The 27,998-nt window shown below is 46.1% G+C and overlaps 1 protein-coding gene and 1 pseudogene across 3 annotated transcripts in view; one reads left to right on the forward strand and one right to left on the reverse strand.

Annotated features, from left to right (window-relative positions):
* Positions 1 to 27,998, forward strand: part of ZBTB20 (zinc finger and BTB domain containing 20) — a 1,237,294-nt gene that overhangs the window by 711,471 nt on the left and 497,825 nt on the right. The window lies entirely within an intron of this gene.
* Positions 18,210 to 18,366, reverse strand: LOC120930019 (annotated as a pseudogene).

A 27,998-nucleotide genomic window follows, 5' to 3' on the forward strand; every position in this document is an offset into this window, starting at 1 on the left:
CTTCCTAAGCTCTGGAACATGGATCTGGCTGTAGTAAACCCAAGAACCAGGCAACACCAGTTTTGGAGTACACCAGAATAAGAACTGTTTATTAGAACAAGAATACAGACTCTTATACACTTGAGAAGTAGGTTCCCCCCCTCCTGATCATGTTACCCTAACGGCCGGTTCACACAGGGGCGACATGACTTTGGCCGCGACTTTGCGAGGCGACCTGAAAACGACCTGAGCGTGCACCACAGCGCGACATGGGGCGACTTACAAGGCGACTTGAAGTCGCCTCCAGGACATGAGTCTTTCCAGTGGCCAATCAAACAAGAATCAGCTCTGTGGGAGGGAGGGGTTTGCCTGAGAAATGTATGTTCTCTTCCTGTATTGTTGCTTCTGTTAAGACGGAGATCCGACTTCTGAGGCGACTTCCATTGAAATTAATGGGTACAGGTCGCCTAGAAGTCGGATTGAAGTAGTACAGGAACCTTTTCTGAAGTCGGAGCGACTTCAGTAGTGTACATTAAGACGGCTCCATTCACTTCAATGGCTTTTCTCAACAGCGCAACTTGGGGCAAATTCAATTCGGATCCCAAGTCGCCCCTGTGTGAACCGGCTCTAACAATACAAACAGAAACATAAATTAACATGAGCTAATTAACTAATCATTTAACCAGCCTAGGTTGGGATTCCCGAGAAAAAGCTCACATCTGAGTTTTCCCGACGGGAAATCTGATCATCTGTACGGGGGGAAAGTAGAGAGCTGGTTCCCGGTTTTCCCCTCGGGATTTCCGATGGACCTTTTCCCTTCGGGAATCCCTGTCGTGTGTACTAGGCATTAGACATAAGAGGGTTAGGCCTTTCTAGGAGTGCATTATATGTAACTGTGTCCTACATGTAAATGGAGCTCCTTGGTCCTACATGTAAATGGAGCTCCCTGTTTCTGTTTTATTTCTGTTGATGTTGTTGAAGATGCCTGTTAAAATTTTGGTATTTTTCAATAAAATCTTTATGGATAAAAAAAAAAAAGACATAAGAGGGACATGGGGGGGCTGAAACAAAGGTTTCCCAGTTCTCTCCAAAAGCCCCTGTCCCCCGGCTAGGTCTGTCACACTCACATTGTACAATGTAAAACAGATCAGTATACGGACCACCAGTGGGTCCGGGGTGCGTGATGATGTCAGCACTAGCCCAGCAAATGCCCATTTATATCTTGAAATATTCAACTCCTATTGTCCAGAGCGATCAAAAACCACCCCGATTTACATACCCTGCTATTATCTCAAGACAGCATCAAGCCTTTTGGCAAATACCATCTATGCTGATTTGGTGACTTTGGTGCTTTTCGAGTTTTTATGAATTAATTTGCTGGATCGCCTTTGCTATACCAGAATATGTGTCACATTGCAAAGGTAAGGGTGAGGTACGTCTTTAGGGCAGATCTTTTTTTTTAATGAAAAATGTGTGCCACTTTCTCTGAAAGTCCATAATTAATTCTATCCCATTTGTAAACAGCCCTACGGAAGACGTCAACGCTATGTAACAAACACATAACACATATCTGTTGGTCCAGCTGCCTTCATCTCACAAGCCGTAGTCTTAATCTAATGATTAATTTCTAAAATAAGGCGCCTGGTCCCGGAGCGGCGACCTAGCGTTTAACCTTCTCTTTGTCAGATTACTGTACGCTTGCCTTGTTTTGTCTGAGCTAGGTGAACTGAAGAATCACTTGAAAGGATTTAAGATGAATATATTAGGAAAGGGAACACCTGATGTTACCATGGCAATAGTGTAGAATTTTGGAGGGATGATTCCAAATAACCAAGACAATGAACCTGGACTGTGAGGTTGCCGGAGCTTTTAGCTGTTAGCATCTGTTTGTTAGAGGGACGAGGCTTTTTTTTCGACGTGCCCGTCTTTGTTCTGCTTTTTTTTGCGTTGTACTATCATTTTTAGGGAAGGGTGGGTGGGGGGGGGGATAGAGGACACAAGTGCTTCTTAGCAAGGGCCCTTTGGAGACGAAATATGATTGTGTTTCTGGCGCTATTGATTTTTTTTAGCAGCAGCTGATATTTCAATCTGGGTGCAGTATGACTGAGACTCTACGCACACTGTCAAGAAGAAATATGATAGTGTCTTAAAAGATTAATAATGCTGCCGGTCCTCTGGAGGCTTATCTTAATTCACTGGCCTGTTCCCTGGCATGTTCTGTAATTTATCTAGTCTGATTTGAATAGCAAATGGCAATCGGCTGCCATTAGGGAAATGGGCATCATTTTTATTGATCCGGCATGAGCTGGATTTTATTTAAGGAGAACAGCAAAACACTATTAACAGTCGGCGGCGGAGGCAGAGAAAACAAGAGGATGCATCTTCCAAGACAACATATTTTACCAAGATTTGTATTCTGCTTTCCAGCGGGTTATTAAGAGCACTCGACGTGATGGCGCTCTACCGCGATACTGTTTTCCCGAATCATTTGTTGTGACACCGCTACAGTCACAACTGTATTCTATTAGGGTATCTAGGCGCTGGATGGTTGGCATTTCAGAGTTAAGACCACATGGTTTGTCTAGCCTAGGATGTCGGCGCGCTTCCACAAGGCGTTTAAAATGCTCTGCTTCCAGGTTCATGATGCAAGATGGTTTGATCACCCTTTTGCACCTGTTGCATAGTTGGTGTGTAAGGTTTATTATGGTGTTTAAAGTGTAGGAATACCAAAACTTCTGTTTTTCATAAAATGCTGAAAAGCTTATACCTTTGTCAGGCAGTAGTCACCAGGAACAAAAGAGTTATGGGAAATCCAATTCCAAAATTTTTAAGTTGCCATAGGAACAGAAGATGGGAGGAAATCTTCCAATTGGGACACCTGTTCTGTTGACAACTGTGCAAGGGAGGGGGTGTGGGGGGACACCTTGTGTTTGGAGGGATTACCTCTTACTTTTCTGTTGTCTTTCTGAGACAGGAACTGAAAGGACAAAAAAACAAATCTTAACCATTCCCTACTTTGTCCAAAAACAACTGTTTTACAAAAAGGATATACCTTACTCGCTGAATACGAAGAGATCGCTGTCTTTGTTTGAAAGATAAAAGTGATACCTCAATTGTAGGTGTAGTCCAGAGCAGTGGTCATCAACCCCGTCCTCAGGGCCCACTAACAGACCATGTTTTATGTATTACCTTGGGGAGATGCAGACTGGAAGGCGTGGTTCACACTGGTACGATTTGAGACGCGATTTGAGATGTCAAATCGCATCTCAAATCGGCAGCATTTGCCGCCAATTGTCGGCATTGGCACCGTCCTAATTGGTGCGATGCCGCATCTGCGGAGCTGCACCGATTTTTAAAAAGTAGTTGCTGTACTAGTTTTTACAATTTCGGGCCGCGATTTACATTGACATCTGTGCAGAAACCTGCACAGATGTCTGTGAAATCGCATCTGAAATCGGGACTGACAAGCGGGAGTGAAATCGTACGAGTTCAGCTGAACTCGCACGGCTTAACTCCCGCAGCCCAGTGTGAACCTGGGCGAATACTTCGATCACTGAGTAGCAAATGATATCACCTGCGATGTATTTCAGTTATCTTGCAAACCTGGCCTGTTAGTGGGCCCTGAGGACAGAGTTGAAGACCACGTGCTTCTCTCCAGCACGCCGCGTGACGTTAGTGGGGCTCTGTCGGCTGGTGGGGTGTCTCTCTTTTGGCTAGTGTCTATGGTCACTACCTTTACCTTTTTTCCTGGATACTTCTACACCATGGTTATCAAGGTTAAACCTTCTAATTCAGAAACTTTCATGGCTTCCATTGTTATACCTACCACTACATTATTACCTTGTCAATTTGGATGCTCCCTGCCGCCGCTGTGCAGCCACTTCAGCTCCCGGGGATATGATCCCTCAGCCCCCAAATGCCTTCTATCAGTTTTGCTACTGCTTATACTGTTTTACCAAATACCCATAGGTTACCCCCAGTCTCTAGCTGCTCCTGATGAGTGGAGATATTCCACGAAACGCGTCGAGCATACGAACATACAATATAGCTGTGATGTCACAGTGAAGATGCTTACTACTATGGGCTTGATATTGTCTGAATCATTAATTGTATTTTACTATTTTTTTTTCTTTTTAAAGTGTATTTTGTGCGTGTACTCGAGAGAGGAGCCGGACTCCCGAGTTGGGAGTAGGCAGGCCTCCCCCAGAGGCAATCTGCCACCTTTCTCCATGCCCCGGGTGGCAATGGCGGGTGTGTGAGGGGGTCCTCCCACACAGCCCGCCCTACCTGCTCCGCTTTGAAGCCCAACGGGGCAGAGGGACTCCCTATAAGATATTGAGAGGATCTAGCCCGCTCAACCAGCCCCGTTAGTCCTTCGCCTCTCTTTTTAGAGACCGCGTGGTCAAAGTGCGTGCATGTTAACCCAATTTCGAGTGCGTGTAATTTACTATTTATCATGGTTACATGTCATTCTGGGTCACATTGCTGGTTTCATTGTTCATCATGTGTTATTATGTTTGTTTATGTTACTATTAGAATGCTATATGATTTACCAATCATGCTTCTGTTATACATTGTAACTCATTTATTGATCTACACTGTTTACCTACATTGCATTGTGCCCTAGCATGCCATTAAAGGGGTATTCCACCCATTTTTTACGTTTATTAAAAGTCAGCAGCTACAAAAAGTGTACCTGCTGGCTTTTAATAAACTGACACTTACCTGCTCCAGCGTTCCAGCGACGCGCCAGCCGGGGGTCCGCTCCTCTCCCCCCCTCCCCGGCCGGCATCTTCATTGTCACTGTGGGCACCCGGCCGTGACAGCTTTCGGCTTCACGGCCGGGCACCCTCTGCGCATGCGCGAGCGGCACTGCGCATGCACGATTGGACAGGCGATAGCCTAGGACCTGACGTGTGCTAGGCGATCGCCTACAGGGAGGGGCTGCCAAAAGGCGATTAAGCTTAATCGCCTTTGCAGCCCCTCAGCGGAAAGAGGAAGTGGGACAGGAAGTCCCCTTCTCCTGAAGCCCCCACTCCCCCCCCAAAAAAATGACATGCCAAATGTGGCATGTAAGGGGGAGAGGAGTGGGTTAAGAGGAAGTTCCATTTTTGGGTGGAACTATTCTTTAATAAATATTGTTTTATCATATTGATTCACTCTGCCCTAGTGTTCTGTTTCAATTAAAGTCCCAACAACTTCTTTTGCCTATTTCACTGGTCCAGAGGGTTGAGACATTTGCTGGCTTTTTATATCCATAATGGACTGTAACTTTGAGGTCTCCCTGCCATAGTTCCTGTTCTGCTCCTGCCCAGCTTAAACCATTTTACATTCTTGACAACCTGTCATGTACCTGGTCTGAGGCTGATTTGATAAGAGGGCTTCCCTTTCGGCTAAGTGCCAAGCACCCCTGAAGGTGAGAACAGGGGAGTAGTAGGCTCAAAAAAGCACAGGTACCGTTTCGGTAGATCTGCTGGAAGCTTCTTGCAGTGAAGCGAAACTGTATAGCTGTCAGCTTTTCTGTCAGGACAGATGGCAGGACCTCCGTAATTCCAGGTGTGTAGCGGAACCAGGGCAGCAACCACAGGCAAGGTGGCACCCAAGGAAGAAGCAGGAACAGGCAGACTGGACCGGACTGAAGAGACCTAGTCAGGGTGGGAGCCAAAGTCATACACAGGAAAGCAATCCAGAGAGTATGCAGGAGTGTAGTCAGGAGCAAGCCAAGGTCATACACAGTAGAGCAAATGAAGCAGAGTCCTTAGAGCAGAGGTACAGTAGGTGTTTGTGATATTGTGTTTTTAGCATGACAGCATCGCGCTGATTCTTGGCGACATGGTGCCGAGATCTGGCCGACATCTCGCACTCACTGGAATAGTGACAGCACATTCCAACGTGCGCGTCATAGAAGCGACGGGAGATCCGACTTGGATTCCCGCCAATTCTACACGTGTGCGGCGTTTGTTATGAATCCTGAGGGGGAAGTCCCCGCCGGATTTTAAATAAAAATTCGGCATGGGTTCCCCCCTCAGGAGCATACCGGGCCCTTAGGTCTGTTATGGGTTGTAAGGAGAGCCCCTCCTACGCCGAAAAAACGGCGTAGGGGGTCCCCCAACAAACCATACCAGACCCGTATCCAAAGCACGCTACCCGGCCGGTCAGGAAAGGAGTGGGGACGAGCGAGCGCCCCCCCCTCCTGAGCCGTACCAGGCTGCATGCCCTCAACATGGGGGGGTTGGTTGCTCTGGGGCAGGGGGGCGCACTGCGGGCCCCCCCCACCCCAGAGCACCCTGTCCCCATGTTGATGAGGACAGGGCCCCTTCCCGACAACCCTGGCCGTTGGTTGTCGGGGTATGCGGGCGGGAGGCTTATCGGAATCTGGGAGCCCCCTTTAATAAGGGGGCCCCCAGATACCGGCCCCCCACCCTAAGTGAATGGATATGGGGTACATCGTACCCCTACCCATTCACCTGGAGGAAAAGTGGTAAAAACACAAATAAAAAACACAGGGTATTAAAATATTTTATTAGTCTGCTCCGGAGGCTCCCCCTGTCTTCTTTAGCTCTTTTACCAGGGGGAGCTTCTTCTTCTGATTTCCGGGGTCTTCACCGCTCTTCTGTGACGTCTTCTCCGCTCCGGGGGGTCTTCTTCTATGTTCGCCGCTCTCCGCTCTTGACTCGGCGCACCCCGGTTCTTCCTCCCGCTGTCCGGTGCCTTCTCCTTCTTCCGCTGTTCTGTGACGTCTTCTCCTCTTCTTCCGCTGTTCTGTGACGACTTCTACTTCTCCCTTCAGGCCGCTGTGCTGTGACGTCTTCTCTTCTTCTCTTCTCCCGATGTTGACACGCCGGCTCTTCTCGCTGAAATGGCAGGTGCGCTGCTTTCATCGGACCTATATAGGCCTCACAGTCCCATCATGCTCTGTACCTACCCATGTGATACCTACCCACGTGGGTAGGTATCACATGGGTAGGTACAGAGCATGATGGGACTGTGAGGCCTATATAGGTCCGATGAAAGCAGCGCACCTGCCATTTCAGCAAGAAGAGCCGGCGTGTCAAAATCTGGAGAAGTGAAGAAGATGACGTCACAGCCCGGAAGAAGAAGAATACGTCACAGCACGGAAGAAGAAGATAGACGTTCAGCGCTGAAGAAGAAGGCACCGGACAGCTGGAGGAAGAACCGGGGTGCGCCGAGTCAACAGCGGAAAGCGGCGAACATAGGAGACCCCCGGAGAGTTGAGAAGACCCCCCGGATAGCGGAGAAGACCCGTCGGGATAGCGGAAGAAGAAGCCCCCCCCGCCGAAGACGCCGGAGGAAACCCGCCGGGGGGTGGGGGCTTTTTTAAAAGCGGCCCCCTCCGGCGGTGGAAGAGAACCAGACGGCGGCCCCCACCCACCCGAAGACGTCAAAGAAGAAGCTCCCCCTGGTAGAAGAGCTAATAAAGAAGACAGGGGGAGCCTCCGGAGCAGAAAAATAAATTATTTTAAAAACCCTTGTGTGGTGTGTTTATTAACTTTGACATTTTTCCTACAGGTGAATGGTTAGGGGTACGATGTACCCCATATCCATTCACTTAGGGTGGGGGGCCGGTATCTGGGGGCCCCCTTATTAAAGGGGGCTCCCAGATTCCGATAAGCCTCCCGCCCGCATACCCCGACAACCAACGGCCAGGGTTGTCGGGAAGGGGCCCTGTCCTCATCAACATGGGGACAGGGTGCTCTGAGGTGGGGGGGCCGCAGTGCGCCCCCCTGCCCCAGAGCACCCAACCCCCCCATGTTGAGGGCATGCAGCCTGGTACGGCTCAGGAGGGGGGGGCGCTCGCTCGTCCCCACTCCTTTCCTGGCCGGCCGGGTAGCGTGCTTTGGATACGGGTCTGGTATGGATTGTAGGGGGACCCCCTACGCTGTTTTTTTCGGCGTAGGGGGGGCTCTCCTTACAACCCATAACAGACCTAAGGGCCCGGTATGCTCCTGAGGGGGGAACCCATGCCGGATTTTTATTTAAAATCCGGCGGGGACTTCCCCCTCAGGATTCATAACAAACGCTGCACACGTGTAGAATTGGCGGGAATCCAAGTCGGATCTCCCGTCGCTTCTATGACGGCTTTGTCTCTATCGCGGCAAGACAGCTCGGCGCTGGCTCCCGCGATGGGGCTCGTAGGTGCTCAATCTCGCCGAGAAAGGGAGCGAGATTGACACAATATCGCGTGCACCTACTGTAGGCAACCTCGACACTCCAGCTGTGGTGAAACTTCATGTCCCATGAGACATTGCAAGACCCTGACAATCAGACATGACGCCTAGAGACAGAGGCATGAAGTGATTCGTAGTTTCACCACAGTGCGGATGTTCGGATGAAAAAGGCCCCTTTCACACGGGGCGGATCAGTAATGATCCACCCCGTGAACCTCCGCTTACTCAGCGGGGATCGCTCCGTTGATCCCCGCTGAGCCGGCGGATGACAGGGCGGTCCCCGCACACTGTGCAGGGACCGCCTTGTCTTTTCTCCGCTCTCCCCTATGGAGGGATCGGATGAACACGGACCGTCTGTCCGTGTTCACCTGATCCGATCCGCCAGACGGACGGAAAAGTAGGTTTTTCCTCCGTCACACTTTGGCGGATCGGAGCGGGTCGGATGTCAGCGGGCATGTCAATGCTGACATCTGCGGCTCCATAGAGGAGCACGGAGCGCCCGTTCAGGTCTGCCAAAAAAACTGGCAGGCGGATCAGAACGGGCCGCCCATGTGAAAGAGCCCATACGGACATACATGTATCCAGGGGCGGACTGACCATTGAGTCACTCGGGCACAGTGGATGGTGTCAGTAGGGCAGAGGTTGGTGTCAGTAGGACAATGAATGATGTCAGTAGGGCAGAGGTTGGTGTCAGTAGGACATTGGATGGAGTTAGTCAGTAGGGCAGTGGACATGTCTGTAGGACAGTGGATGGTGTCAGTAGGGCAGAGGTTGGTGTCAGTAGGACAGTGGATGCTGGTAGTAGAGCAGTGGACATGTCAGTAGGACAGAGGTTCATTCAATCACTTTGGTGTTTGCGGAGCCCACAGAGTTAAGCAGTGACTGTGATGCCTATCACTTTTTATTTGTGTTCATATTTTTATTGATATTTATAGCATCTTGTTTTTTTGTTGTTTTGGCAGAAGCTTGAAAACCAGTATTGATTACCTTGCACCTTGCTTTGTATTCTTATAAATTGAATTTGCGTTGTCTCTCTGATGATTGGATGCTTTTGCCTAATATGGTGGAAGTTTACTTGTTGTTATGACAACTAGGAATTCAACTTTGCCCTTCAGTCCCTGTTTTAGTTTTCTACCCATCATTAAAATTTCAGAGTAATTGTTGCTAGCGGCATCTTGTGGTGTCAATTGTTTTGTTGCAAGTTAACGGAATACATAAAATGTGTAATATTTATATATATATATATATATATAAAAAGCAAAGTTCTGTGTACTTAGTATGTTTCTTTATCAATCATCATTCCAGTGTTTTTTTTTTTTGTTTTTGTTTTTTAATAGGATTATGATTTATTACATTACACCCTGATCACATCTGTTTCGGGATTAGGGATGAATGGAGTGATTTTGGTTAGATTGGTTTCGCTGTGAAATTACCAGTTTGGAAAATGGAAACTGTAAATTTCCCACATTGATTTGCGTAGACTACAATTGCCCTTAAGAAAAAAAAAGTGTGTTTCTTAACCACTTAAGACCCGCGTCGCTTTAACTGAAAATTGCGCGGTCGTGCGACGTGGCTCCCAAACAAAATTTACGTCCTTTTTTCCCCACAAATAGAGCTTTCTTTTGGTGGTATTTGATCACCTCTGCTTTTTTTTTGCGCTATAAACAAAAATAGAGCGACAATTTTGAAAAAAATGCAATATTTTTTTTTCTTTTTGCTATAATAAATATCCCCAAAAAAGATATAACAAAAAAAATGTTTTCCTCAGTTTAGGCCGATACGTATTCTTCTACCTATTTTTGGTAAAAAAAAATCGCAATAAATAAATCGATATAACAAAAAAATATATTAATAAAAATGCCATAAAACTATCCCCAATTTTGTAAACGCTATAAATTTTGCGCAAACCAATCGTTAAGATTGGTTTGCGCAAAATGTATAGCGTTTACAAAATAGGGGATAGTTTTATGGCATTTTTATTAATATTTTTTTTTTTTACTACTAATGGTGGCGATCTGAGATTTTTTTCGGATAACAGAAAAGGGTATACCCCCTACATGGGACTTTATAAGCCAAAACAGAGATTTTTTTTCGTGACTGCGACATTATGGCGGACACATCGGACAATGTTGACACATTTTTGGGACCGTTATAATTTTCACAGCGAAAAGTGCTATAAAAATGCACTGATTACTGTGAAAATGACAATGGCAGTTTAAGAGTTAACCACTAGGGGGCGCTGTAGGGGTTAAGTGTGACCTCATATGTGTTTCTAACTGAAGGGGGCGGGGCTGGATGTGTGACATCATTGATCGTCTTTCCCTATATCAGGGAACAGACGATCAATGACGGCGCCACTGTGAAGAATGGGGAAGGTGTGTTTACACTCACTTCTCCCCGTTCTTCAGCTCCTGTGACCGATCGCGGGACATCGGCGGCGATCGGGTCCCGCGGTCACGGAGCTTCGGACCGGGTCGCGTGTGCGCACGACTCATGGCTGGGCTCTTAAAGGCGACGTACCTGTACGTGGCTGTGCCCAGCCGTGCCATTCTGCCGAAGTATATGTGCAGGAGGCGGTCCTTAAGTGCTTAATTTAGCGGATATGAATTTTTTAGGGTGATTTTCGGGGAGTTTAGTTTAAAGTGGTATTGAACCCAAAACCAAAAATTCATAATATGGCAACTTACCAATCATTAGATGTGGTGGCTGCATTCGTTTTCTTATTTTTTTTTGTCTTTTTTTAGTCTTTGCTGCAGCCATCACCTCTAAGAATTGGTAATCTGCATTATATTTGTTTAATGCCGCCTTAAATTTAGTATTCATTGTTTTTTTTTTCTATTCTCCCATTTTTTGTGTACGTATTTAATCATTGTATACTGTGACCTTTTTATTTCACTTGTTAAACTTTTCTGTATAATGTATACAAAGGCTGATGAAAGGACCTTTGGAAACCCTCAGTAGAAATTAAAGCGCATCTCCCACGTCCATAAGATTTTTTTTATTTTTTTTAGGTACCGTATTTATCTGTGTATACCGCGTGCCGAGTATAACGCGCACCCCAAACTTAGAAAAGAAAAGTTTAAGGGAAAAAAACAACTTAAATTTTTCGGTGTCTGTCTGCTGTCTTGCCTGGCGTCCATCGGAGGCCTTGTCTGGCCTCCGTCTGTGGCCCATCCAGCCTTTTGGGTGTCTATCTGCCGCTTTGGAGGTGTCCGTCTGCTGTCTTCCCGGATTTCCTGTGTCCTGCGGGCGGAGCCGAGCCTAGCCGAGTGCGCAGTACACTCGGCTCGGTCTATGTCGGCTTCTCTCGGCTTCTCTCGCGGTCCTGCGGGCGGAGCCGAGCGTGGCCGAGCCTAGCCGAATGCGCAGTACACTTGGCTCGGTCTATGCCGGCTTCTCTCGTGGTCCTGCGGGCGGAGCCGAGCGTGGCCGAGCCTAGCCGAATGCGCAGTACACTTGGCTCGGCTCGGTCTATGTCGGCTTCTCTCGGCTTCTCTCGCAGTCCTGCGGGCGGAGCCGAGCGTGGCCGAGCCTTGCCGAATGCGCAGTACACTCGGCTCGGTCAGAGAAAGCAGGGATCGGCGTATAACGCGCACCCACGATTTCCCCGATTTTAAGGGGTAAAAAGTGAGCGTTATACGCCGATAAATACGGTAGTTTAATGGTGATTAGCATACATAAAATGTACTCACTAATTTGGTGTCCAAAGTCCTCTGCTGTCCGATTCCGTCTGCAATATAAACGTATATTCTGCTCGTAGCGCTTTTTCCATTTTAAATGTGGGCACTAGAAGCCCACAAGCAGCCACTTCCTTGTTGCAGTGAATGCTCAGCATTCACCGCTCGATCCCGCGCATGCCCATTCGTAACAGCGAACAGGGACGTCAACTTCTGTGTTGCCATCACGCGATATTTGATAGCAATGCTCCGCAATGAATACTGGGAGCTATGACAGAAGCTCCCAAAGCACACTGTGTGGTACGGAAAGTGACGCTATACCCGCAGAATACCCGCAGTTGTGCAGGCAGGAAACGAGCTGAAATATAAGATACTGTTCAGATTAAAAAATAAAAAACATTTGTTACAGTCAGTAGTATGATTAAGCTAATGTCTAGAATAAGGTGGAGCTCCGCTTTAAAATCCAGTCCCGGTCCCGGAGCATGATGGGACTGTGACGTCATAAGAGGCCTATATAAATCATCACGCACCGGACACCCGGCATTACAGCGGGAAGAAGCGTTGCGTCAACATCTGAAGAAAAGAAGAAGGCGGAAGACGGCAAAGAAGAGCAGGCTGTGCCGCCGCTAGTAAGAGAGCTAAAAAGAAGATAGTGGCGGCCAGCCCCGAAGAAGGCACCGGAGAGCGAGCGGGAGAAGAACCGGAGAACGCCGAGACGACAGCGGAGAGCAGAGAAGACAAAAGAAGACCCCCCGGAGAGTGGAGAAGACCCCCCCGGAGAGCGGAGAAGACCCCCCCGGAGCTGACTAATAAATTATTTTAAAACCTTGCGTTGTCCGTTTATTTTCTTTTACACTTTTCATCCAGGTGAATGGGTAGGGGTACGATGTACCCCATATTCATTCACCTAGGGTGGGGGGCCGGTATCTGGGGGCCCCCTTATTAAAGGGGACTCCCAGATACCGATAAGCCCCCCGCCCGCAGACCCCGACAACCAACGGCCAGGGTTGTCGGGAAGAGGCCCTGTCCTTATCAACATGGGGACAGGGTACTTTGGGGTGGGGGGGGCCACAGGGCGCCCCCCATTCCCCAGAGCACCCAACCCCCCCATGTTGAGGGCATGTCGCCTGGTACGGCTCAGGAGGGGGGCGCTCGCTCGTCCCCACTGCTTTCCTGACCGGCCGGGCAGCTTGCTTGGATACGGGTCTGATATGGATTGTGGGGGACCCCCACGCCGTTTTTTTGCCGTAGGGGGGTCTCCTTGCAATCCATACCATACCTAAGGGCCTGGTATGCCCCTGGGGGGGGGAACCCATGCCGTTTTTTAATTTAAAATTTGGCGTGGAGTTCCCCCTCATGATTCATACCAAACGCCGTGGCTAGAATTGGTGGGAATCCAAGTCGGATCCCCGTTGCTTCTATGGCGGCTTTTTCCCCATCGCGGCGAGCCGGCTCGGCGCTGGCTCCCATGACGGGGCTCATAGGTGGTCAATCTCGCCGAGAGCGAGATTGACACAATATCGCGGTCACCTACAATATATATATATATGTTGCTTTGTGCAGCTGTGCCATTTTGCCAACGTAAATGTTCGTGAGCTGGTCGGCAAGTGGTTAAATAAAAAAAGAAAGGCGTCTCACTCTGTGATCGTTGCCTCCTTCGGACACAGCTCATCACAGATCGGGGTAAAGGGCCAATCACAGCAGCCCTTTACCACATGATAAGCTAAGCCCAATGACAGCTGAACACGATGTAAACGTGTTTTATTTATTTATTTTAAATTTTCGGTAATTTTTAATTATTTCAAAAAATCTAAACCCCAGTGGTGATTAAATACCACCAACAAAAAGCTCTATGTGTGTGAAAAAAATTATAACAATCTAATTTGGGTACAGTGTTGCATGACCACGCAATTGTCATTCAAAATGTGACTGGCCTGGGCAGGAAGGGGGTAAAGGTGTTGCGCACCCCCTCTGGCGGTGGACGTCTTACTGACGCCTATGCGTCACCGCCCGTACATGACGCTGTGGGCGGAGCCTTCGGGCCCTTGTGGGCATATCTTGGACGTTCAGCACGGCTGGAACGTTGCTTCACAACTTGATGGTTGGATAGAGCAGTCACATCTTTAAGAACAAACTGAGATACTTTCTAGCCATGATCACAAGAGGCCTAGTGGAGACTGCAGTGAGAAATACTTCTATCCAGGCCATGCTGATCCTCCGGGATGATGTTCCCCTGTTGTGGCTTTTGTTTGCTCCGCCTCCTCAGCTCCCGAGCTGGATGCACTACACGGCCGCCATCCTGATATCCAGCGTTTGGCAGTTCATTTCAGCCCATTGATACAACATTCATGCATCCGCCCCTGATGAAGCGAGCAGGGTCTCGCGAAACTAGTAGGGCTTTATTGATGCTTGTTTTATACCTGCACATGCTGGATATTATTGATGTCTGCATTATGTCTACATATTCTTGTTTATATGTATGTACATTTTATTTGTTTATTGTATATGTGCATCCACTGGCCCTGCAACTTTCAAGTTTTATTGTTGCTCATTGATGTATAACAATTGTAATAAATCTTTGTATATTTACTTTCATTTGTGCTGTGTACATTGGCTATTATGCCGGGTAACTCACAATCATTGTTGTTGCCGCTTCTTTACATAACACTTTGGAATGAATAAATTGATTTTGTCTCATTGTTCGTTTTGAACGTTGGCTAAACCTCTCTCACCTCATTCAAAGTCCCAGGGCTGCCCCCCTTTGTGTGTACTAATAGGGATGGAGGTGTTAGCGGGGTCACACCAGACCTTTATTTTCTTTTTTTTATATCATTTTAAAGGGTGCCTTGAATGAAAAAATAGTTGAGAAACACTGTGATAGACCTGAATGCTATTGAGAGGAAACCCCCTATTTATATTGTAGGGAGGGAGTTCTTAACAGTCCTGATTTAGGGAATCTCTTGGCCGTATGGTTAAGAAGCCGATCATATATGGAAGTCCTTCCAGTTGTAGAGACTGGTAATGATAGAAGTACTACAGGTAGAGGATGAGCTACGATCATTCCCAAGGAAGACATAGCGGTCGTGGTGGGAGCTATTGTAAACTCAAGATTGGACTATGCAAATACCCTTTACCTCGGACTCCCCAAGTACCAAATCGCTCGTCTACAAGTCGTTCAAAATACGGCCGCTAGACATGTGACTGGGAAAAAACCTTGGGAATCAATCTCACCTTCACTGAGAACCCTTCACTGGTTACCAGTAAAAGACAGAATCACTTTTAAAGCACTCTGTCTAACGCATAGATGTATCTATGGGAATGCTCCCCATTATCTATGCAAAAAAATAAAAGCTCATAATCCCGATCGCGTTCTGCGATCCACCAATCAAAATCTCCTCCAGATACCGAAAGCCAACTACAAGTCCAAAGGAGAAAGGAGATTCGCGGTCCAAGGGCCTAGACTATGGAACGCTTTACCAACCAGCATTCGGTTGGAGGAGAACCACTTGGCGTTCAGGAGAAAGATCAAGACTCATTTCTTTTGATACCAAAGGAGACAGGAACAACAAGCGCCCAGAGGCGATTAAGTTTGCATGTGTTGCGCTATATAAGTTTTCATTCATTCATTCATATACCGATCCAAATATCGGAAATATTGATGAATACATTTCTATATCGTGGAATATCCTTGCTCATACTGTACTTCAGATTACCCTGTATAATGCATCCATTGGTTATTGGCTGGATTCAGAGAGACCGCCGCATCTTTAAGGCGGCTTAGCGTATCGTATTTACGCTACGCCGCCTTAAGTCAGAGAGGCAAGTACTGTATTCACAAAGTACTTGCCTCCTAACTTACGGCTGTGTAGCGTAAATGTGGCCGGCGTAAGCGACTTACGCAAACGACGTAAAATGTTCAAATTTCGACGCGGGGACGACGGCCATACTTAACATTGACTAGGCCAGCTATTTGATGGAATAACTTTACGCCGGAAAACGCCTTACGTAAACGGCGCATCTTTACTGCGACAGGCGCACGTACGTTCGTGAACCGGCGTATCTAGGCATTTACATATTCTACGCCGAACTCAACGGAAGCGCCACCTAGCGGCCAGCCTAAATATTGCACCCTAAGATACGACGGCGCAGGCTGTCGTATCTTAGCTAGGTTTAAGTGTATCTCAGTTTGAGAATACACTTAAAGCGGTGGTTCCCCCTTAAAAACAACTTTTTTTTTATTCCACTGCCCCCCCACATTCCATCACGATTAAGGCTCTTATTATTTTTTTCCTGCTGTACATACATGCTGTTGATTGACGTTTTGCCCAAAAACGAGCTCCCCCCTGTCGCGTAAGCCGCGTCACGGTTGGCGAAAGGAGCCGAACGGCGAGTCGGCGCTATACTGCGCATGCGCATCGCCGTTCGGCTCCTTTCGCCAATCATGACGCGGCTTACGCGACGGGGGGAGAGCTCGTTTTTGGGCAAAACGTCAATCAACAGCATGTGAGGAACGCCCACTCCCGCGGGACTCGCAACCCGGATGCACGGGTGAATATGCTGTACTAAGGTATGTACAGCAGGAAAAAAATAATAAGAGCCTTAATCGTGATGGAATGAAGGGGGGCAGTGGAATAAAAAAAAGTTGTTTTTAAGGGGGAACAACCGCTTTAAACTTACGACAGCGCAGATTCAGAGTTACGTCGGCGTATCTACTGATACGCCAGAGTAAATCTTTCTGAATCTACATATATATCTATTTACCAGGGGAGACAAGAAGTCCCGATAAGGGGATATCTATCCAAATCGGTTTTGAATAAATAGCCACTGCTATGTGTTTTACTTCTAGTGATGAATACCCTGCGGGTCAGTCCGTTTTCCAATTAGATTTAAATGTCTAATGGTGCATTTATGATCTTAATGCATATGGTTCCGATATAACCAGATAATGAAAAACATGAAGGAATAAACCGTTCTACTTTACCACCTCCTTTCATTGCTAGTTAATGTCATGGGATTTCTTCCCCTTTGATTAGCAATAAATGTTCCACTTCCTGTTGTGTTCAGGGTTCTTCTGTGTTTAAATCACACATTGATGAACGGTGGGTAGAATGGAAGCGCTGTTTGAAAGTGCAGGCGCTAATGGTTCTGAGTATATCCTTCCTCATGAGTTTCAAAGCGCGGGTCAGTTATTTCATGTTACGCGCTCGTGTCTCCTCTCCGTATCACCCGTCTGGTTGGGGGATCGCTCAGGCAGCGTCGTTGGACTGTGTGACGTCAACGTGTTTCACAAACGTATGTTAAGTAGCTTCGTCTGGACGGGGAGGGGGGAAGCGTATACCGCTCTCTTTTATTCTGTCAAGTACGTTCGCCCCTCATTGTAAATAAAGTTTTGAAAAGCCTGTGGCGTGCATAACACAACCCAAAAACTTCACCCGGTGCAGGAAAAAATGTGCACACTCATGAAGAGTGATACACAAAAAACTGTGACGGGTGCATCATCAAATGGTCCTCCGAAAAGGACCCAACCCTGATCCCCCGGGGCTTTAGGCTCCTGGCAGGAACTAGAGTAATCTGTGGTCCATGCAGCCGAAGCCGACACGGACCCAACTTCCTTGGAGGGTCTGCCGAAACAGAACGCTCCTCGATGAGGCTCCCCCGAAGGGAGACCCCATGAGAGCAGGCGAACTAAGCCAGAAGGCCATGTCCACTCACTCCCAAGACTTTCAGGGAAGGCCCAAGGACCAGCACCCTACTCATCACACACAAGGTGTACAAAAGTGCACCAACAAAAAAAGACATAAAGTGACAAACACGGGGGTAAAATAAAAAAGAAAGTGGGGGAGAAGGAAGGTGGGAGAGGTGAGTGGAAAGTGACCATCGTGCAATAAGATGGCCGTCCCTCCGGCCAGGAAACAAAAATTCCCCTGGTCCTAGCCAAAAGCCTCGGCCCTAGAGGCAGGTGTTAAAAAGTGTGTTGTGGAGATCGTGACCAAAGTGCCATACGGTAAGTGCCCCTCAAACACTCGTGCAAAGTATGGCATCCCTGGACTGCCACTCCAGGGGCACTATCTCCACAGGCCTTTCAATGGACCCTGACCCCCAGGCCCGGACCAGCAGCACCCTTCCCAGCCAGGAAGGTAGGAGTTCAGAGAGATCGGGGAGAGCCCACCTCAGCAGGCTACTCCCACAACCCCCATCCCTCTCACCTAATCACGTTCGGGAAATACTAACCGCTGCTCCCGACGAAAAGAGGAGCAAGGGTTCTCTCCCGAACAACTGACTGGGGCAGGTACCACCAAATCCAGGCCAGAGGCCAGGGGCCCAGCCCTCCAGCTTCGACCTCATGCCTCTCCGTCCAAATCCGAAAGGCTTTCACCTCCACGCCAGCAGGCTTAGCGTCTGCCAACCGCCATCTCTTTCCACCTCGCCGTGTACTCAGGACGGTTAGCATAGCACCACCCACTGGCAACTGATAAGAACAGATACTACACTTGATCTTGGCCAAAAGGCAGAGAAGTAAATAAAGTTTTGATGATTAGAGAAAGCTAAAAGACATGTTCTTCCTCTATATGTTCGTTGTCTCGTGCGTTCCTTTATGAAGATAGTCGGTGTTTAGTTTATGGAGAAATAGTTTTTTTTAAAAAATTTATATTTTTATTATCGTTGTTAGGTAACGTAAGAGCGGCATATTCTTTTGCTGCTCATTACACATCTGATTACTCCTTCATTTAAGGTAACATCAAACATCCCTTATACAAAACAAGAAAAGGCCTTTGTGTCTCCACCAAATCCTTCCAATATGTGTTAATATTCTATTTCTCATGTATACCTATAAAATAGAAGGGGATGGAGGGTATATTTTACTGATCAGCATTATTATTGCCCTCAAAAGGGCCAGTTGTATCTGTAAGATTAGATGTGCGCTTGGGGACCCTTCGGGGTATGACTGCGATATATTAACCACTAAAGGACCACCTAACGCCGATATACGTCGGCAGAATGGCACGGCTGGGCACAATCACGTACCTGTACGTGATTGTTAAATGCCCAGCCGTGGGTCGCGGGCTCGCACCCGCGACCCGGTCCGAGGCTCCGTGACCACGGCCGCGGGACCCGCGGACCCGATCGCCGCCGGTGTCCCGCGATCGGTCCCCGGAGCTGAAGAACGGGGAGAGGTGTGTGTAAACACAGCTTCCCCGTTCTTTACAGTGGCGCTGTCATTGAGCGTGTGTTCCCTGATATAGGGAAACACGATCAATGACGTCACACGTCCAGCCCCGCCCCCCTACATTTAGAAACACATATGAGGTTCACACTTAACCCCTTCAGTGCCCCCCGTGGTTAACTCCCAAACTGCAATTGTCATTTTCACAGTAAACAATGCATTTTTATAGCATTTGTTGCTGTGAAAATGACAATGGTCCCAAAAATGTGTCAAAAATGTCCGTTGTGTCCTCCATAGAGTCGCAGTCACGAAAAAAATCACTGATCGCCGCCATTAATAGTAAAAACATTTTTTTTTATAAAAATGCAATAAAACTATCCCCTATTTTGTAAACGCTATACATTTTGCACAAACCAATCGATAAACGCTTATTGCAAAAAACAAAAGAACAAAAGCTGGACATGACTAAGCACTGACGCCAGTGCGAAACGTTGGCCATACTGATTTTTGTGGGCTTGCAGTGACTGTATGCACAGTTGAAAATAAAGACATCTCTTTTAAAGCAAATTTTGGAGTGCGGCTGTCCAGCTTTTGTTCTTTTGTTTTTTGCCATTACCGCATTGCCAGCACCCTGGTGGTTCAACAACCCCTGATCATCACGAGGCTCACCTGGAGCGGTGAGAATTCTGTCTGTGTGGATAAACGCTTATTGCGTTTTTTTTTTACCAAAAATAGGTAGAAGAATACGTATCGGCCTAAACTGAGGAAAAAAATAAGTTTTTTTTATATATATTTTTGGGGGAATTTTATTATAGCAAAAAGTAAAAAATATAGATTTTTTTTTCAAAATTGTCGCTCTATTTTTGTTTATAGCGCAAAAAATAAAAACCGCAGAGGTGATCAAATACCACCAAAAGAAAGTGCTATTTGTGGGAAAAAAAGGACGCCAATTTTGTTTGGGAGCCACGTCACACGACCGCGCAATTGTCAGTTAAAGCGACGCAGTGCTGAAACGCAAAAAGGGGTCTGGTCCTTTACCTGCATTTTGGCCCGGGTCTTAAGTGGTTAAGATACCTCTCAACTCAACTCAACTCAAGATGTTAAGCACATTCCCTCCCCTTACATTAGATGTCAAGAGTGACATCAGAAGTTGAGTCCCCACAATCAGAAGTTGAGTCCCCCTCTCTCCCTTACATCACAGTGCACCCCCCTTTCTTTATGCTGCTGCTGGGAAGAAGCTGGATGCATTGCTTGAAAGCAGAAAATTATCCCGCGTACAGACGGTCGTTTTTTGTGATGAAAAAAAACATTGTTTTTGAAAACGTCATTTAAAATGACCGTGTGTGGGAAAAACTTCGCTTTATGTCTTCTGAAAAACGACAAAAAAAAAATTTGAACATGCTTGAATTTTTTGTGTCGTTTTTCAAAACGTCGTTTTTTGTGTCAATTAAAATGATAGTGTGTGGGCAAAACGACGTTTAAAACGACGTTTTTAAACCTGCGCATGCTCAGAAGCAAGTTATGAAGCGAGCTTCAATGGAAAGGAGTGCCAAACGTAACCGCGCTTTGCTAGAGCATTTTGAAAAAACGATGGTGTGTAGTCAACGTCAAAATTAAGTTTCAAAAACGTCGTTTTATTTCATGATTTAAAACGTCGTTTTTTTTTTTCATCACAAAAAACGACCTTCTGTACGCGGCATAAGGGTCTGGAGGAGTACCAGAGGAGGGCTGGAGCTCTCCTGCAGCTGCAGGAGGGGTGCAAGGGCCACATGAAATGCCCCGGAGGGCTGGATTTGGCCCGCGGGCCTTGTGTTTGACACCTGCGCTCTATAGCAATACACACCAAACTGAGCATGTGCAGAGTGCCTCCAAGGTTCTGTACTTTCAGGAGATGGATCGAGGACAGTAAAAGAAGGGAAGGATCCGAGAAGCCATGCATTTTACACAATGCAGAGAATTTCCCCCTTAGGTTCCACAGTGAGTATAACGAGCATGCTTTACTGCATATTTAGACTGATTTTTACTATTGTGGGTTTAGTAATATTTGAAGGGCTCATTTCAGGAAGTGGGTTAAGGATTCCAATAAACTGGGAGTTAGCTGTTAGGATGCGCTTTATTGTTAAGGATAGGGTTATGGTTTCAGCACTTAAAGAGCAATGTTGTGTGAAAATGGGAGCAATTGCATTGCAATGTGATGCCTGTACTTTTCTGCCTTTTGTGGTTTGTACTTACTGTAATAGCTATCTGCAGCGCGGCTTGGGTGACTAATAGTGTGTTCAAAGTGTAAAAATGTAGATTGACATTTGATACGCACAAAAAAAATAAAAATAAAAAAGTTCAAGGGATTAGGGTGACATTTTATATGCTGCCAATTGCACAATTGTAGAAGTTCAGGCTAAGCAGATTCCTGCAGCAATTTTTTTATTTTTTTTTCTCATAAAGCTTCTCTTACGGCAACCGATGAGCGCGGCATTTATATCCTGTTTGCCATAATGCAGCTGGCTTTTGGTGGCAGACGAGAAAATGTGGTGGGATATTCTTGGTTTCCCCCTGTGTTTTTCTTGTAGGCCACAATTACTTAAGGCTGCAATTCAAATCAGCTGGTAGGAAATTATAGCCACAAATCAGCATAACTCTAATCCGGGGGCCTATTTTTGGGAATATATTGCATGGACGTGTAAGATGAACCCCCCCCCCCCCCCCCCAGGAAAAAAAGTCTTCTCATGCGCTCAGATAGCAACTTCACTTTAACATTTCATTAACCACTTAAGGACCGGACCAATATGCTGCTAAATGACCCAAGGGGTTTTTTACAATTCGGCACTGCGTCGCTTTAACAGACAATTGCGCGGTCGTGCGATGTGGCTCCCAAACAAAATTGGCGTCCTTTTTTTCCCACAAATAGCACTTTCTTTTGGTGGTATTTGATCACCTCTGCGGTTTTTATTTTTTGCGCTATAAACAAAAATAGAGCGACAATTTTGAAAAAAATTCAATATTTTTTACTTTTTGCTGTAATAAATATCCCCCAAAAATATATAAAAAAAAACATTTTTTTCCCTCAGTTTAGGCCGATACGTATTCTTCTACATATCGCAATAAGCGTTTATCGGTTGGTTTGTGCTTAGCGTTTACAAAATAGGGGCTAGTTTTATTGCATTTTTATATATATATTTTTTTTTTACTACTTATGGCGGCGATCAGCGATTTTTTTCGTGACTGCGACATTATGGCGGACAATTTTGACACATTTTTGGGACCATTGTCATTTTCACAGCAAAAAATGCATTTAAATTGCATTCTTTATTGTGAAAATGACAGTTGCCGTTTGGGAGTTAACCACAGGGGGCGCTGAAGGAGTTTCGTTTCACCTAGTGTGTGTTTACAACTGTAGGGGGGTGTGGCTGTAGGACTGACGTCATCGATCGAGTCTCCCTATAAAAGGGATCACACGATCGATGCATAGTTTTTTTTCATCACATAAAGTGATGGTGTGTACGCGGCATAACAGCCGCACACAACGGCAAAAGATTTGTGTATGACTATCTCGGTTACTTGGGGAACCACAGCCTGGTCTAAATGTGTCCGGGTTTAAGGTGGGCTGAAACCTGGACACATGATTCAAAACCCGAACTGTCCAACCCTAAGAGCCACCCCACCATCAGAAGTTGAGTCCCCCACTCTCCCTTACATCACAGTGCACCTCCCTTTCCTTATGCTGCTGCTGGGAAGAAGCTGGATGCATTGCTTGAAAGCAGAAAAAAAGGACATGGAGTAGGATTAGAGGAGGGCTGGAGCTCTCCTGCAGCTGCAGGAGAGGTGCGATTTCCACATGAAATGGCCTGGAGGGCCGGATTCGGCCCGCGGGCATTGTGTTTGACACCTGTGTTGTAGATGGTGTGAGATTAGGGGTGATTATACTCAAGCAATGTGTGCATTTTCACCATTTTCAAAGTTGTGCCGGTCCAAATTTTTTTTTTTTTTTTAAGGGCATGGTAGCCCAATTGTTATTTGAAAGGACACAAAAGACAGCAATTTCCCATGCAAGGGGTTCCTCCGGGCGTGTCTTGTCCTTTAGGGGCACCCGGTTCGCTGCCCCCTCTCTCCTCCCCACCCCCTATATGCAATGGATAGATTCATGCATAGCATAAATCTATCCATGGTCGCCCCCTATTTATGCGTCCGGCTCCTTTTGGGTCACCGGGCCATGAATTACAGCAGCCAGGGTTTTTTTTTTTTTAAGCACATGATTAGAGACTTATGCCGCATACACACGATTATTTTTCAGCATGAAAAAAAAACGTTGTTTTTCAGCATGTCCAAAATGAAGTTTTTCCAACTTCATCATAAAAATTGACGTTGCCCACACACCATCGTTTTTAAAAAATTATGAACAAAGCGCGGTGACGTACAACACGTACGACGGCACTCTGAAGGGGAAGTTCTATTCGCCTTTGGGCTGCTTTAGCTGATTCCGTGTTAGTAAAAGACGATTTGCGCTTTTCTGTCTGTTACAGCGTGATGAATGTGCTTACTCCATTATGAACGGTAGTTTTACCTGAACGAGCGCTCCCGTCTCATAACTTGCTTCTGAGCATGCGCGGGTTTAAAACGTCGTTTTAGCCCACACGCGATCATTTTTTACAACCCGAAAAACAACATTTTTAAAACGACATTAAAAAATGCAGCATTTTTCGAATTTTTCCAGAAGCCGAAAAACGATGTGAAGCCCACACGATCATTTTAAATGACGTTTTTAAAAACGTTTTTTTTCATGCCGAAAAATGATCGTGTGTACGCGGCAATAGGCTCTAACAGGCTTAGAGCCTGCGGATGCCCACCCAGGTGTGTGGCAACAGCGAATGAATATTCGCTGTTGCAACACTGATCCTCCTCACGGCTAATTGAGAAGCGGTCCTGATACCCATCAACCGATTGGCTGAAAAGACAGGCAATCCTATTGGATGCCTAGTAGGAGTCACAGTGACAGTCTCCCTCCATGCCAGGTGGTCCCTTCAGTCCAAACAGCACTGGCTTGCCTTGGCTTGCCTTGCTCCCGCACTCAAGGCTCTGGACGCTCGACTTCCTTGCACCATGACATCACACAAAACGGGCATCCGCCACGTCACTTGGATGCTGATGCACATGACTGGCAGACGCGATGTCCGCCATGTACCCACGACCCGCAGTTACAGTGTAAACACACAGATCCACGTCCTGTCAGGGAGAGGAGACCGATGGTGTGTCCCTTATACATAGGGACACTGATCGGTCACCTCCCCCAGTCAGTCCCCTCCCCTCACAGTTAGAATCACTCCCTAGGGAACACATTTAACCCCTTGATTGCTCCCTAGTATTAAGCCCTTCCCTCCCGGTCACATTTATACAGTAATCAGTGCATATCTATAGCACTGTTTGCTGTATAAATGTGAATGGTCCCAAAATAGTGTCAAAAGTGTCTGATCTGTCCGTCGCAAAATATCACAGTCCTGACAAAAATCGCAGATATCCTCCATTACTAGTGAAAAAAAAAAATCATAAATCTATTCACTATTTTGTAGGCGCTATAACTTTTGCGCAAACCAATCTATATACGCTTATTGGGATTTTTTTACCAAAAATATGTAGAAGAATACATATCGGCCTAAACTTAGAAAAAAAATTGAGATATTTATAAGTCAAAAATATTGTGTTCAAAATTGTCGCTCTTTTTTTGTTTATAGCACAAAAAATAAAAACCACAGAGGCGATCGAATGCCACCAAAAGAAAGCTCTACGTGTGGGGAAAAAAGGGCGCCAATTTTGTTTGGGAGCCACGTCGCACAACCGCACAGTTGTCATTCAAAGCGTGATAGTGCTGAAAGCTGAAAATTGGCCTGGGTAGGAAGGGGGTGAAAATACGCAGTATTGATGTGGTTAACATTCCTAGATGTTCCATAAAAAATGGGAAATCTTAACGTGAGTCATGCAGTAATAATTTTAAAAAGGGTTGCGTAATGCCCTTGCCACATGAGGTGGTAAAATCAGAATCAATATCGGGATTTCAAAAATTAAAACGGAAAGAATTCCTTTCGTATGAGACTTACGTCCAATTGTCCTTTAGTATAGTCCTTGGGATAAAGCAGTATATCTTCCAAATGTTTATATTGACCTTGGATATATTTGTACATAGTAATTAGATCACCTCTGAGTCATCACTGTCCAAGTCAAACATGCCACATTTTTCTAACCTCTCGTTCCATCTCTTTGTATTAAATTGATTGTCCACTTTTATGTCTCATTGAAATCTCCAATGTCATTCTTACAGAGAAATCCCTAAGACTATTCTTCAGTTCCAACAGTTAGATGTTGAAGATCTATAACGTCTTTGGTCACCTCCTATATTCCTAGATGTCTTTGAGTGAGTGAGTGAGTGAGAAACTTATATAGTGCAACACATGCGAACTGAATCGCCTCTGGGCGCTTAGTATTCGTTCCCTACTGTCCTTTTGCCTTCAGAAAAGATGGGTTTTGAGTTTTTTTCTGAAGGCCAGATGATTCACCTCCATTTGGATGCTGGTTGGTAGAGCGTTCCATAGTCTAGGTCCTTGGACTGCAAATCTTCGTTCTCCTTTGGACTTGTATCTGGCTTTGGGTATCTGGAAAAGATTTTGGTTCGGTGGATCGGAGAACGCGATTAGGGTTGTGACTTTTTAATTTTTCGCATAGATATTGGGGGGCAATTCCTTGAACACACTTATGTATCAGACAGAGTGCCTTAAAAGTAATTCTGTCGTTTACTGACAACCAATGAAGGGATCTCAGTGAAGGCGAGATTGATTCCCATGGTTTTTTCCCAGTCACGAGTCGAGCGGTCGTATTTTGAACGACTTGCAGACAAGAGATTTGGTATTTTGGGAGTCCGAGGTAGAGGGCATTTGCATAGTCTAGTCTGGAAATGATAATTGTTCCCACCACGACTGCTATGTCTTCTTTCGGGATAAAGGGAACGAGTCTACGTAGTAGGCGCAGCAGATGGTGGGATCCGCTGACTACTGACCCTATTTGTGCATCCATTGTCATGTGGGTGTCAAAAAATGACTCAGAGACTTTTGACTTTGGTGCTGGGGGTGATGGATTGTCCCAGAATGGGCGGCGGTGTCCATGTTGGTGCGGGAGATCTCTTTCGGTTGGCGTGAAACAGGAGAAGTTCTGTAGTGTTGAAGACTTATTTTTCCAAAATCCAAGGAGCTTTCTCAGTTTTCATATGCCTTACCACAACCCATAGACCTTAGAAGGTGGTCGATTAACCACAAACTGAATCCCCCTAAATAAGCTTTTATCATATTGCTGCTTGGGTTTTTTGATAAAAGATAGCAACTTCCCTTTAAAATGTGTTTAAAGCCAATCTGAATTTTTATTTTAAATTAGCTAAATGCATTCCAGATGAATACAAACAAAAAGGTGTTCAAAGTCTAAAGCTGGCTATAGATGAATTGAAATTTGGCCAGTTCATCAGGGACCAGACACGTTTCGAACAATCTATGGCTGTTCCCGCTCAACAGAAGTCAACTTATATTGAACTGGTTGAGAAGCTGAGATAGCTGTAGAAGTATCTGAGGAAGTTACTTGGTTGGGTGGTGAAACATCTTAAAAATTCTAGAACAAGTCCAACCTAAGGTGACTAAAGCTGGCCTTTGTTCAAACGTTCATATTATCGGGTGGGAGGTGCCACTGCAAACCCGGTATCGGACAGTGGCCTGACATCAGCACTAGTGTCTCCTTCCCGACGCGTTTTATCCAAAAGTACATTATCAAGGGGTCTTCTAATGTCTAACGTCAAACTACCTTATATATCCTCTCAAAACTGCTCAAATCACAGGGTCTCCAACTGGCGGTGGTGAAAAACGAGTCCCATCATGCCTCTGCCTGTTTAAGTCATGCTTGTAACTGTCAGTCTTGCAGTGCGTCGCAGGACTTGTAGTTTCGCAACAGCTTGAGGGCCGCCATTTTGAGACCCCTGCCTTAGAGTCACCCATTGTCATATGTTTTTATGATTCATTTTATTTTGGCTTTTACCATACAAATCCAATAAATACTACACTATGGAGACTTCACCTGGGTCCCGGTGAGTTTTATTTACTACACCTACATCTGGATGGTGCAAGTTGCTGAACAGCCTTCCCCACAACAGATGGCGGATCTACACTGAGTGCATGATAGATATATACATATCTATATATATATATATATATATATATATATATAGATATATAGATATATATATTTTTTTACTTTAACATTTTTTTTCACCTTTAACACTTTGTTGGACTTTATTTCAATGTGCTGTCCATTTATAACGCAGTATTCACATTTCATCGCTGTTCATTTACTTTTGGCGCTACACACTTTTGCTTAAAGAGGTTGTAAACCCTTGTGTTTTTTCACCTTAATGCATCCTATGTATTAAGGTGAAAAAGCTTCTGCCAGTGACCGTCCCCTCAGCCCCCCCGTTTTACTTACCTGAGCCCCATATTTCTCTCGGCGGGCATGCACTGTCCCTCTCTGCACAGGGTCCCGGCTCTTGATTGTCTAGATTGATAGCAGTGCAGCCATTGGCTCGCGCTGCTGTCAATCTAATTCGATGATGCAGGGGGCGGGGCTGAGTCCAGCATTCGCGTCTATGGATGGCGAATGAATGACTCGGGAGAACGCCTGCAAGGTAGCCGCCTGGAAGAGCTTTTTTTTATAGGGGGTTATCTGATGCGAGGAGGAGCCACGAGAGCCGCAGAGGGAGCCCAGAACAAAATCAGGGCCACTCTGTGCAAAACGAGGTGTACAGTGGAGGTAAGTATGACATGTTTGTTATTTTAAATGAAATAAAAAAATGAAGGCTTACAATCACTTTAAAATGGAAGTAAACCCATCCATAAAACTGTTTCATTTATGGCACATGCCGGAAATGTTACACTCCCATTGGTGTTGCTCTCAACCAAATTGTCACACCAT

Source organism: Rana temporaria, chromosome 2 (genome assembly GCF_905171775.1).
Source record: "Rana temporaria chromosome 2, aRanTem1.1, whole genome shotgun sequence".
Lineage (NCBI taxonomy): Eukaryota > Metazoa > Chordata > Amphibia > Anura > Ranidae > Rana > Rana temporaria.